General features: G+C 44.2%; 1 protein-coding gene across 3 annotated transcripts in view; it reads right to left on the reverse strand.

Annotated features, from left to right (window-relative positions):
- The window catches only part of LOC106655834 (acetylcholine receptor subunit alpha-like), a 110,764-nt gene extending 99,585 nt beyond the window's left edge, over positions 1-11,179 (reverse strand). For all 3 annotated transcript variants that reach the window (XM_023462885.1, XM_023462884.1, XM_023462886.1), the window contains exon 1: positions 10,308-11,179. The gene's annotated coding sequence lies outside the window, so the exon portion shown is untranslated. The remainder of the gene's footprint in view (positions 1-10,307) is intronic.
- Between the last annotated feature and the right edge of the window lie 2,319 nt (positions 11,180-13,498).

The raw sequence follows: 13,498 nt of genomic DNA on the forward strand, positions 1-13,498 counted from the left end.
CTGTGTGTACATTTACAATTGTCAATAATCATTTCTTCTCACAATTGTATCGTTCGTAATATTTGCAACCTTCATGAACTGTTATTTATTGTTTGAAAAAGTTCATTTTTTCAAAAATTTTTTTATTGTCTGTCCTGTAGTGTCCAATCGACTTCGATTTTACTGATAATTTATTTTCACGTTCTGTTTTTATAACTGAGAAACTTCGCTTTTTGTCTGAATTTCTTCTCGCACTAATTTTTGCGTAATCTTTGGACCTTCGTGAATTGTCCTTTGGTGTCTGACCAAATTACTTCGTTTCCTGAATTTATTCTCGCATTTTTCACATTGGTAATCTTTCCGACCCTCATGGACTGTTTCTAGATGGGTAAACAAAGAACTTTTTTCTGTAAATTTCTTCCGGCAATAATCGCAAACAAAATCTTTACGACTTTCGTGGATTATTTTTTGATGTTTCACCAAATTGCTTCGAATCCCAAACTTCTTCTGGCATTGGTCACATTTGTAATCTTGCCGACCGTCGTGTACAGTCTTTCGATGAACGACTAAATGCTGTTTTTGCGAAAATTTTTTTTCGCACTAGTCACAAGCGTAATCTTTTTGATCTTCGTGCACTGTCTTATGGTGCAAAAGCAAAGTCGTTTTGAGTCCAAATTTCTTCAAGCAATAGTCGCATGCAAAATCTTTGCGACTTTCGTGGAATATTTTTTGATGTTTCACTAAATTGCTTCGAATCCCAAATTTCTTCTCGCACTTGTCGCAGAGGTAATCTTTACGACTCTCATGGGCTGTTGTTATGTGTAAAAGCAAATTCCATTTTTGTGCAAATTTTTTCTCGCATTTGTCACATGCAAAATTTTTCAGACCCTCGTGGATTGTCTTTAGATGAGTGCGCAAAGTCCTTTTTTCTGTAAATTTCTTTTTGCATCTGTTGCATGCGTAATCTTTCCGACCTTCATGTACTGTGTTCAGGTGGGCAAGCAAACTCGGTTTTTGGGAAAATGTCTTCTCACACTTGTCACATGCGAAATCTTTTCGACTTTCGTGCACTGTCTTATGGTGTAAAAGCAAAGTCGTTTTGAGTCCGAATTTCTTCAAGCAATAGTCGCATACAAAATCTTTGCGACTTTCATGGAATATTTTTTGATGTTTCACCAAATTGCTTCGAATCCCAAATTTCTTCTCGCACTTGTTGCACGCGTAATTTTTTTGACCACCGTGGACAGTTTTTTGGTGGACAAGTAAATGACATTTTTGCCCAAATTTTTTCTCACACTTGTCGCATGCGTAATCCTTCCGACCTTCGCGAACTGTCTTTTGGTGTATTAGCAAAAGGCATTTGTGTCCATATTTTTGTCACACATATCGCATAGGTAATCTTTGCGACCTTCGTGAACTGTCTTTTGGTGCAAAAGCAAATTACATTTGTGTCCAAAACTTCTCTCGCATTTGTCACATGGGTAATCTTTGCGACCTTCGTGTACAGTCTTTTGATGGCGGAACAAATGCGATTTTCGTGTAAATTTCTTCTCGCACTTGTCGCATGCGTAATCTTTGCGCCGTTCGTGTTCTATCTTTTGGTATCGAATCAATTTCAATTCACACTTGTCATGAACTGTCTTTATGTGCAAGAGCAAACCATGTTTATTTCCGAATCTCTTCGCACACTTTTCACATAAGTAATCTTTGAAAACTTCGTGGAATATTTTATTGTGCTTTAGTAAACTTGATTTATTTTCAAATTTCTTCTCACACTTGTTACATGAGTAATCGTCGCGATTTTTGTGTACTAATTTTTGGTGCGTAAATAAACTAGATTTTTTCACAAATTTCCTCTCGCACCTGTCGCATGAAAAATCTTTGCAGCCTTTGTGTTCTGATACTTGGTGTCTACTCAAGTGACTTCGGAACTCGAATTTCTTCTCACACTTGTCGCATACGTATTTTTTTCGTTGATTGTGTGTTGTGTCTCGGTGTGATATCATGCTTGATTCTAGTGTAAATGCCTCTTGACAAATATCACAAACATGTCTTTTTTCGTTTGGAACAACAACATCATGTTCACTTAAATTATTTTTGGAGGCAACTTTCGCAGATTTATTTTCCCTTTCATCCATTTTGGTGTTCTAAATTAAACATTGAATCAGTCTATCAAGGGTCGCGGAAATTGAACGAGTAAAATATATCTTCAAGTATTATCGTTTGTTTCGGTCGGGAAATTTAACATTCAAATTAATTTATTTTCACTATAAACGTGTTCAGTGTTCGAGGGACATTGTTAAAACTGTTTTGTGATCTTATTGTTTACGATTAAGGTATTGATTTATCTGTTTATACATTCTTTTTATAACACTTGACACAATTTAAAATTTTACCTTAGTGACGATCCCAAATTAAGAAAATTTTTCGGAAATTTCGGATATGTAGAACATGAAATACGGATATGTAGAATGAACGATAGAGATAGAATCGTACTTTGTACTTTTATACAATTTATTTTACGTGGCCAATTGCAGATTTGCAGCTATCATATACTCGCCATCTAGTAGTAGTAGATAGAGGCTCAACTTGAAATTATTGTATTCAAAGTATTAGAAAGTTGGTCCAAATTTTTTGAAACAATTAAATTGTCGTTTTTGAGTCCTTTAAAATGTACTTAATATTTGTAAGGTAATTGTTACAGAAAAATAGCCATAAACGAGCCAATTAATGGTTGTGCATTTTAAAGCTTATCAAATGAAAATTTTTTGAGTCATCAAGCCATTATTAATGTTGGGCATATTTACCTGTACCAAGGATATAATACAACAGCGTACACCAAAAAAACTGCAGCGCGTGTTAAGTTTTCATACGCTCGCGAGGTTTTTCTGCCGTGCGTACGATTTCGTGATGGATCGTTTCGCGGGATACGATACGCGCGTAAACGCAACAAAATCGACCGTCCTCCGGAACAATGAGTAATATCTTTGGCAAGCTATAAATATATAGAACGACTCGTGTATCGAATGCCCGAGTTATGGACACCGGGTCGCGTCATTTAACCATACACGGATTTTTCGTTCGCAACAGCAGCAGGAAGTCATCGAACGCGACCGATCGTTTTTCACAGACTTATATGCTATCACGTATTGGCGCTAGCAACGAGATAGACTGATCGTCGTGCGTACTGCGTGTATGGTTGATGCGACGAAATGATGAAAAAAGTAAAATGTCTGCATTCATAATTTTTAAAAGTAACATTTTTTTTTTAATTATTCTTGTTTTTATCAATTTCAACCCCATCGGCGTATTGTTATTAATATTTAACAAGAAGCTGACAATTTTAGTCAACAATTTTTTCTCTATTCTTCCGTGTCGCGTGGGGATACTGCGATCTTCGCCGCATCTTTAAAATATCCATTGAATTCATCATCATCCGGAGAACGACGGCACCCGCGCAACTCATCCAGCCAAGGCGCGCTCTGTCCCGTCGCGGCCAGGCAAACGCACCACAGATCCACGTTCGCCAGCTCGTCGATGATCGCTTCGCAGCAGAGAATCGGCAGCCGCTGTCGCGTCAGCTCCAGGAGAGGCTCCAGCGCGCAGCGCCGGAAAAATCGCCTCGACGCGATCTCGCTCAGATGCTTGGCGCAGGCCCGACGATGCTCGTCGCGGAGCTTCCAGAATTTCGCCGAGTGCGCGAATTCGAAGTAGTCCGCGAGGGTGGCCAGTTTCAGCGCTTGGTCGGGTGGCGACCGACACAGCTTGTGAAGCGACACCCTCGGGCCGACCATGAGCTTTTTCGACCTGCCCACGAAGTAGGCGTCGTCGAGCAAACATTTTTCTCCGGGCCTCAGCGGATTCTTGAACGCTCCGTGCTTGGCGAATACTTTCATGATCGTTTGAGCGTCGTTCTGGTCCAATTCGTAGCCTCGCTTCTCCAGTCGTGCGACGACGTCCAGCGCGCCAGCGGCCAGTCCCACTACGAAGGCTCTCTCGTGGATATCGTCGACGAAGTAACTCTCCTCGGGGAAAACGAAGCCGGACAGATCGGCGCCGTTGTCCAGGAGCGCGTCGACGGTGAGCGGCATGAGATTCGCCACGGCCAGCTGCAGCGGCGTCCGACCCAGCTTGTCACGGGCGTCGACTCGCACCGGGCCGCCGTTGCCGCTCTTGATCACCTCGAAGAAGGTCTTGGTCCAGTCGTCGAAGCGATATCCACTCCGGCAAACGATGTGCAGAGGAGTCGATCCGTCCCCGTTGGCCAGACCAGGATCGGCGCCTTTCTCGAGAAGCATCTCGGCGCTCCACGTGTTGCCGATGCCGAGCGCGTAGTGCAGCGGCGGATCGACCTTGTCCGATTCGGCCGGAAGACACTTGGCGTGTCCGTGCTCGAGCAGTCCCTCGATGAGGTCGAAATAGCCGGTCCTGATGCCCGCGTGCAGATGCGTGAAACCCGTCTCGTCGCTGTAATTCACCTCGTAGCCGTAGACGTCGCTGAGGTCGCTCGTGGCGCTGAGGTAATCCTGGCTGGCCGCGTAGTGCAGCGGGGTGGCGCGACGCGACACCTGATTGCCGTTCTCGTCCAGGTCGGGCAGCATCTTGTAGCCGCTGCGCCTCACGAAGACGATGAGCGGAGTCGAGCGTCTCGTGTAGGCGCAGCTGCACTCCTTCTCCCTCTGCTTCAGGGACTCCATGATGAGCCACTCGATGTCCTCGCGCTGAAAAAAGTCCCAGAGATCCGGCAGTTGACGCTCCCAGTTACCGTCGTCGATCAGGTGGGACAGTTTTTCGAGAAATTTGCGCCGCTCCGCTTCGATCGCCCAATTTGTGTCCGCTCGCATGATCTTGAACTTTTCCAATCTGACTCGGCCGACCTCGTCCATGTCGGTCCAGTACCTTGTTAGCCAGGAGTCCTCGGAATTCACATCGGAACTTTCGTCGGAATCCGTACGCAAGCTTACGTCGATTTCGAGATCCATTAGCAATACCTTTCGCACGGCCGATACATCAACGCAATCGCGATAATTTTTTTTTTGGGATTTTTCACGAGGTGTACGGTGTACTTGATCGACACGACTATCGGCACTGAGCGCTGTTGTCTTACCTGACCAAAACGATAGATTGTATAGAGCGGCGCGAACGGTATTGTAAACAAAATATGTACAACAACACGAAGTGAGAGATCCGACGTTTGAATTAACGTCAATTGATTTGATTTTGTTGAAGAAAATGAATCAAATAACCTCGCATTTGTTATTCGTCAATATTGTTGTGGCTTCAAATAAAATCTTAAATAACCGTGCTTCAACTTATACAATTATCTTTATTTTGCCACTTGCAGATTTACAAATGAAGGTACTCGCCATCTAGCGGTAGAGGTTGAAAATGGTATTATCGTATTTAGAGAGATTGAATACTGGTCTAAATTTATTGAAACAATTGAATAGTCATATAAGGTCATTCAAAGTTCTCTGAATATTTGTATCATTATTTTACTAGAAAAATTGCCAAGAACGATCGAATTGATGATGGACCTACAAAAATTTTAAAAAATCATTTTTGGTCTTTAAGCTGTTATTGATGTTGGGCACTTCTATCAGGGTATGAATTTATTTTTTGGCGTAAATCATCGTAATTTTTATAAACGCAGTTTTCACCCATACTCACATATAACGCTAGAGCTCGCGTGCGTGGTGTTAATTAATTAATAATTACGGAGTCCCTTTCCTCACCCTACATACATATATCTCTCGAGTGTGCGAGTTCACGATGGAGCTCGCGGGTCAGTTTTTTTTTTTTTTTTATAATATACGAGCTAAATGCGCCACGATGGCATGTGTGCGTCGGGGACTGTTGTTGCGGCACTCTTCGCTTGAAAATTTTACTGCGGTATATTGCCGCTGCGGTGGTGCGGGCGTCCATTATACATGTATAGCAGCTCTGGGTGTTACGCGCACGCTACACTTAACTCGCCGTGTAATGATGATCCTTTGTGTCTCACGAAAAAGAAACGTAAATAAAATGAAATGAAGCTTGACTGCGATTGTTTCGACAAAAGATCGATATCAAACATGAAATTCGAGAATTTTCTAATTCAATTTTTCATAACTTTGAAATCATGAATTTTAATAGGAAACTGTCTCGCCAAGCAGTGAGTTCAATTCATTGAACTGCTCTTCAGTGCGAAAAAAAAACTTGAAACATTTCAGAAATTCATACTTATTTCCTTTCTATTAACTTTCAAATGTTTTTTTGCAAGTAAATTTCGTAACTATACATGTCCGAACGCGAAGAACGACAAGATATAGATAATAATCGCAGATGTACGCGCGCACGAACAAGTGACAAATTTAATGCGAGTGTCATTTCACACGTGCGTTGGTGCGCGCATTGCCCGCGCGTCGCCAAAGTTTTAGTGAACGTTTCAACTCTTATGCGAAATGTTGGGGGCTTGTTTGATTTTGTATCGCGCGCGATAACACCCATATAAACATACATACGCGCGCATGTATCACACGAGTCGAGAGAGCGCACGTATATACATACAAGAAAAGCACATCTAACATAACAACGGCGCGCGCCCATGTATCGCAGCACAGTTGGATAAATTTACGCGACGTCGAGAATGTATTGCTGCCGGCAGCAAGTCTAGATTTACCAAAGTTTTTGCGCATATAAAAAAATTGCTGGAACGGACAGTTTTATGTACAGAGCCGTGTGTACATTTTGAGCTCTTATATATTATGTTCTCTTCTTCTTGTTTTTTTTTTTTTTTTTTTGCTGCTGAAACGTTGCGAAGTAATATCACAGGTAATTTGTCCGATTTCGTCAATGCCCTCGTTGAAACAATTTTTTTCATCTCCTTCGTTATAAAAGTAGAAATAAATGTACAATTTGATAAGTAAGTTATGATCGATTCAAAGATAAACTTCGATGAAAATTCTCATTTTGATTTACGAACTGTACCATAGAAAGAGAGAGAGAGAGGAAATGAGAGAAAAACGAAAGAGAAATTCGAGAGAAGTTTTGTACAACTTTTCATAATCACGTACTGAGTTGAGAGAAATCTCAGTGAAAATAGTAAAAATCGCTATGTACACAAGGAAAACTCGTACAGAGTCGAATAAACATTATAAATATTTTTCTGTAGAGAAACCATAGTTTGACTCTGTGAACCTAGCAATTTTACCATAAAATTTCTTCTACCGCATATCAAATTCAACAAAGAATGAAAGTGCTTTAAAGCTTTTTTGGGCCTTACAATTACTTTTGAGAACTCTAAAGTGATTCCTGTAGACACAATTTTCTATACAGTTCCCGAAAACACTACAGTCCCAAGTTACCGAAAAGTTTCGAATCGCAAGAATATCGACTCGATCGAACGATCGCCAATCGTGTGTGTGCTTGACTATAATCGTCAACCGCATGTTATAACGCGCGCGCCTCCGCCCACTGTTAAGTTCATGTAATGGCTCAGGAACACGGAAGAAAATCATGTGTGTATCGTGCGGTATATACATGTAAAAAAAAAACATCCGCAATAAGCCTCGTCGCATACTTAACCCGTATTTTCTCCGGTTGGGAAAACTGCACACTGACACACTCGCACACATACACACACAGACGTATATATGCCAGTGCACTGACGAATCGATAATCCTCTAGTGGCGGCGGCGTCGGCAGCGGTGGCGGCGGCAGAGCTAACTCGACGTACATATAGTGACGTGTACAAGCATCGCCGCGCGATTGCCCGCGCGCGAGCCAAAAACAGTAAGGGAGGAAGAAAGAAAAAAACAACCCCGAACGCGAGTTGTATAGCGCATATTGCATCTCTGCGCAGTTTCGCACGTATATATAACACGTGTTTCTTATCGCATTAAAAAGTGGGAAAAAAGCTCGAGGGTTCGGATAAATATTACTTTGGAATTTAATCGTCGGTTTCTTCGATCATTCCAAATCTCGCTCGAAATACTAAAGCGTAAAAAAAAATAAAGCCTTTTTACGCGCTTAGTGACTTGTGTAAATTTCAAACAGCCCGTTATAGTCGAGATCTGATGAAAATTAAATCTTCGAACTAATCCAACTGCCGAGTTGGAATATTAGTTTAGACTCTTATCATTCGATCAGAGTAGCAGTACTGTCGGTGTTACACATTCGACGAGGGATTACGCGGTACGTAGTCTCGTTTGGAAATCTCCGAGCTGAAATTTCGTCACGATGCGCATAGCAGCACAATGACGTGTACAGGACGGGCGATGGACAGCCTTGAGGGGATACTACTGCTACTACTACTGCTACTACCGAAATCAGCGGCGCTGTACGTGTAAAATTTTAAACGAGTTTCGCCGAGATTAGTACGGCTTTTTCTGTCCTCGCTATATAATGTACATATATCTCAAATTGGGTGCCGCAATCGATTCACACGCGTCGAAGATGCTGCTGCGATATAGTTGCTGGAACGCGCCCCGCATCGTGCTCGAATTACAACGCTCGTGCACTGATTACAATTTCAAAATCGATTTCGCGTACGTATATACAGCAATGTGGTATGTGTGATACACGAGCGAGCGAAATAATATCTTCTCGCGTCTGTATCTATATGTATACGTAACGCATAACTCTATGTATGCATCCGACCGCGTTCCCATATTATAATGAAGCGATACGTTCAAGGATTTTGCTCGCAAAGTATAATGCATGGATCCATATATATTGCCTCGAGCTGTCTTAATTATCCTTGCTGTGTCTGTAGTGCATATGTCAGCATGTCCGTTATGCGTTTCGAGCTTTCGAGCTTTCGAGCTTTCCTCCTCCTCCTCCTGTTCCTCTTCATATATACCGCGCGCAACTTGATGTTAATAACTCTCGAACACGTTGGGAATCGTATATACAGCTCTGCCTCCTGTCAAGAGTCGTATATATCTGCGGTAGGCGTTTGTGCCGTACTCGTCAACGACGTTTCGTGCAAATATGCGCGTTGCGATCCTGCACAGAGGACCCTCTGGCGTATGCGACATTTTTTTGGAAAAAAAATGTAGTTTCGAATCGAGGAAACAATTGCACCAGTTTAAAAATAAAAAAGAAGTGACAACAACAAACAAAAGAAAAAAAAAAAAAGAAACGATCATTCACGATGGAACGTAAATCGTAATTTTGAAAGCTCGATGAACGAACGGCCGACGAAAAAAAAAGAGCTTTAATCGACGATTACATCTCTCGACGGGCTCGATCAACGAAGGCGCGAGAAAGGGAGTGAGAGAGAGGGATTCGCCAGCTGTGCATGTAGTACACACACATAGACCAGGCCTGTGTTTGTGTGTATGTACCCAGAGACTAACCCATTGTGCCAGTTTTGGCGCGGTTCTTGATCGATAATATCGTATATTATGCTACTTAAACGGCCGACCGTAAGCGCGCGGCAGGATATGTTGTGTACGTTAACTCTCACCTTACTTATAAATTATATATAAACACACGTTCCTTTGCGATCGCAGTATGATGTTCAAGGTGCAACTCCGCGGAGCGTACACATGACAAAGGGAATGTTTGTCGATCGAAGAAATTCTCTCCCCGTCTTCGCGACGCGATATATACGAGTCGCGTGTGTGTGTGTGTTTGTATGACCTAACGAATGTTTCGACTGCTTAAACTCGGCGAGAAGCAGTAGTGGCAGTGGCAGTAGCAGACGACACACACCAGACTCTCTCTGCTCTGTGTATATGTATATAGGTGCTCGCAGAGAGAGCGAGAGAGTGGGCGTAGTAAACAATACATGCACGTATACAGAGCCCGGCCAACGCACCTGCACATCTGCACGGCACATTTCTCTTTCAAAGTTGCTGCCTTTATTTGCGCTATTATTATTGTCATACGCGCGTGTGACAAATTCACGTATACCATATCCTGACTATTATATATAATACTCGCGGCTGCTTCTGGCTCTGAAGCTACTGCTGCTGCTGCCGCCGCTGATGCTACTGCTACTGCACACACTGCTGTGCCTTTCTCTCGTTCGCGCTCCGAAAGTTATATAACCTCGCAAGCTCGACTCGAGAGCGCGCGCGACAAACGCGTCCCTCGCAATTTTATCGTATAATACATACTATATGCATATACGCGAACGGAAGACACGTACCTGCACTGTCCACTGTCGTGCTAGCGCATGTATGCGTGTATGTGCGTGTCCGTGTGTACGTGCGTGAGTGAGCGATACGCGGGGAGAAGGCTTCACTGTGTGTGCACACACGTGCTCGCTTTCATATACACTCGACTCTTTCTCTATCTCTCTCTACTAATGTATCTCTCGTTCGAGAGTTTTGTCTTACCTCTCGCTTCGGAAATGCACTCTCCTAGGCAAACATCCACACGCCTCTTCTACAAAGTCCTTCGGCGGTTTTCCGTTGAAGGAGATGGATGGAGAGAGAGCTTGCAACACGCGCGCACTTCCGAGTATGTATAATTCTTTGTTTTGATCTTTTCTCGTTGTTTTTTTTTTTTTTTTCGGCAACGAACAATGTCACTCGCGCCGATTTTTCATCATTTGTTTCTTCGCTCGCGTGCCGAAACTAAAGATGTCAACGAGAAAAAACAACAACGACAAAACAACACCGCAACTTGTTGGGGGAGGAGGGGGGGGGCGAACGAGTTAACTCAAAATCATCCGTGTCACTGTGCCATTCTTACAACGTGTATATTATCTGGGCTGCATGCAGCACATGCACATATATCACGCGCGCACAGCGGCGGAATTTCAGACTTGCAGCTGGCTGCTTCGCGATGGAACAACTCCACTATATGTAACGCTACACCAGAACCGTTGCTATTCGTGCGCTAAAGCATCGTTGTTAATTTTTGCTCGCACCCTCGGTTTGGTCGAAGCGAAGTCATCGGTTGTTTTTATTACGGCGGCAGTGGCAGCAACGACGATATAACAACAAACAAACTGTCGGAGCACTCGAGCGCTCGGCGCTGCTGATCCGCTGCTGCTGCTGCACAACGATCGCACTCTGCCTGCCGGGATGCGACTGAACAACTGTGCCACACTGCGAGGGGCGCGTGCCTTTTAGCCACCAGCGAACATTGTGTCTGCCTATACGTATATACTACTGCGAGAGAAGCTGCACACACACACGATACTGTATTTTGCTGCACGTAACGCAGGCGCTAAGTTATATATCGAGGAAAGAGAAGGATAGAGAGAGAGACGGAGTGAGAAAGCAGGACAGTGCGCTGCTGCTGCTGGACTCGCAACTCGCAAGCGCGGCGGCACGAGTTTCTGCTACTCGCGCGAGCCTCTGCTGCTGCCCCACACTCTCTGGCACTCACTCACACATGCACTACTGCACTCTGTAACTGCTCGCTGCTGCTTTCTGCTGATGCTGAGACTGCAGTGGGTGTGCGCGCAGTCTACCGCTATATGTTACTTGCTGGCGCGCCTGCGACCCTAAAGTGGGAAAGAGAAAGAGATAAAGGTGGTTTGTCGTGGCGCCGGCGCGAGATGGGGTGTGTTTCGTATTCTCGCGCACGGACACGCACCGACTACCACTGTGTGTGTGCATAGTGCATATTCGAGTGTGTATGTATGCGCCGCCGTTTTTGCGCAGACGCGCGACTCCGACAACATATGTATAGGTATATTTCAACAGCGCGAAAAGCTGATATTTTTTGCAAGTTTTCTCTCTGCGGCCACCGTGTCGCCGCCGACAACTCGAGTGTATATCGTATGTCAGGAGGAAGAAAGAATCGGGAGATGACGACCGTTTTGTCGAAGCGTTATAACGGTTCTTTTTTCTTTACTTTTTCGAAGTACGAACTCTCGCGCGCGCGTTCGCAAACTGCGTTATTAACGTTAACGGTCATTGGAAAGCAACCGTCTTCTTCTTTTTTTTTGCACATCTTCGTTTATTTTCTATACTCGTTTCAGGCGGGCAACTTTCAACGGCGCATTTTATAATTAAAATTCTTCGCATACATTAGAGCGAGTCTCCATTATAGATCAACATTTTTTCAATCGGAGCTCCGTCTCGAAGCTGATATTGCGTGCGCTCCACGCATCGCTATGTGGGGAAACGCAGCAGTAGTAGTGCAGTTTCCCGCCTTTTTTTTCTCTATATCAAAATGCGTGGATTTATTATAGCCGCTATCGAACGAGAGACCTATAGGGATCATGGGTTAACTCGAAGAACTGCTCCAAAACGCAAAAACGTTATGCACGCGCGGATGTCCATCGTCCAACGCGGAGAAAAGGCTTGCCAAGTTGGCCACGCGGACCGAACGAATTTCGTCTCGCAGCAGATAGGCGCGCATCGCAGAGATGATCTTATCTTTGAAATTGAATAATGAAATAGCAAGTCCGCTTTTATATACTCACGTTGTTTGTATAGCATGCAATTCCGGCAACTTGGCGACGGCGGCGGCAAATTATATCGATCAAACATGCGGATGCCTCTTTCTTCCGTTATAATTTTCTGCGTTTCGCCAACGCGACGACGACGCACATACACACAGATCACCCTCGATACACAAAACAATACACGTGCACAATTATCTTCTCTCTCTCAATATAATAACAAACTTGCCGCGGGCGACGGTCGTATTTAGTGCACCGCGCGACCTCATCCGCTGCTCATCGTGTTTATAATTCTCTCCACCGGCGGCGGCCGCCGCCACCGCGCACTGATAAATTATAAATATTTCCGAACGGACACAATGGCTTTATCGTTCGAATTCTCTATATAACGCACGCGCGCGTGTTCGCGTTTCGAACACTGTATCATACTATTTAGCAGGTAGGAGGACACACAACACGTTGTATTATCGTACACACGTAGACGGTCTTCAGTGCGGTTCGATACATTCTCACGTTTCGCGCGCGCTTATATATATCTATATAATACAACTAACGCATATACACACGTACCACTGCAGGATCGACTCTTCTGCATATCTCCGAACTGAATAGCAGCATATATATGCGTGTCTGTGCGAGTGCCTGCGCTGAGTATCGAACCTATATGTATATGTGTAACGTCTATTCGTGCGGGGCGGCCACTCGAATCGAACTCCGTTGATGCACACGTACCAACCGCCACCGCCACCGCATCCACTCGACACTCACACACACACACACACACACACACACACACACACACACACATGTAAAGGTGAGTCGTTAACGGCTGCTCGAGAGCCGAACGTTCTTTTTATTCTGCGTTCAAACTGTTGCGGTACAGATAGCTTGAAAATAGCTGCCCGAAGTAAATATTTTTTCAATCGACGGTTGCACAGCGGCGGCAGTAGCAGCAACCTAACTGCACACATGTATAATAGAGTCGCCCCGCGAGGCAATGCAAATCTACATACTGCTTATAGCACCCGAGCCCGCGCGAGAGAAAGAGCGAAAAACAATATTCCCCAGGCTAAACCGTTACACGATATAGTCGCCACCGCGAGTAAGGTACTTTTATATTTACGTACACACAGTTTTTTTTTTTTTGTAAGTTCTTTTGATGCAGGT

This window comes from Trichogramma pretiosum, unplaced genomic scaffold, assembly GCF_000599845.2.
Source record: "Trichogramma pretiosum strain Unisexual culture from Peru unplaced genomic scaffold, Tpre_2.0 scaffold1, whole genome shotgun sequence".
NCBI lineage: Eukaryota > Metazoa > Arthropoda > Insecta > Hymenoptera > Trichogrammatidae > Trichogramma > Trichogramma pretiosum.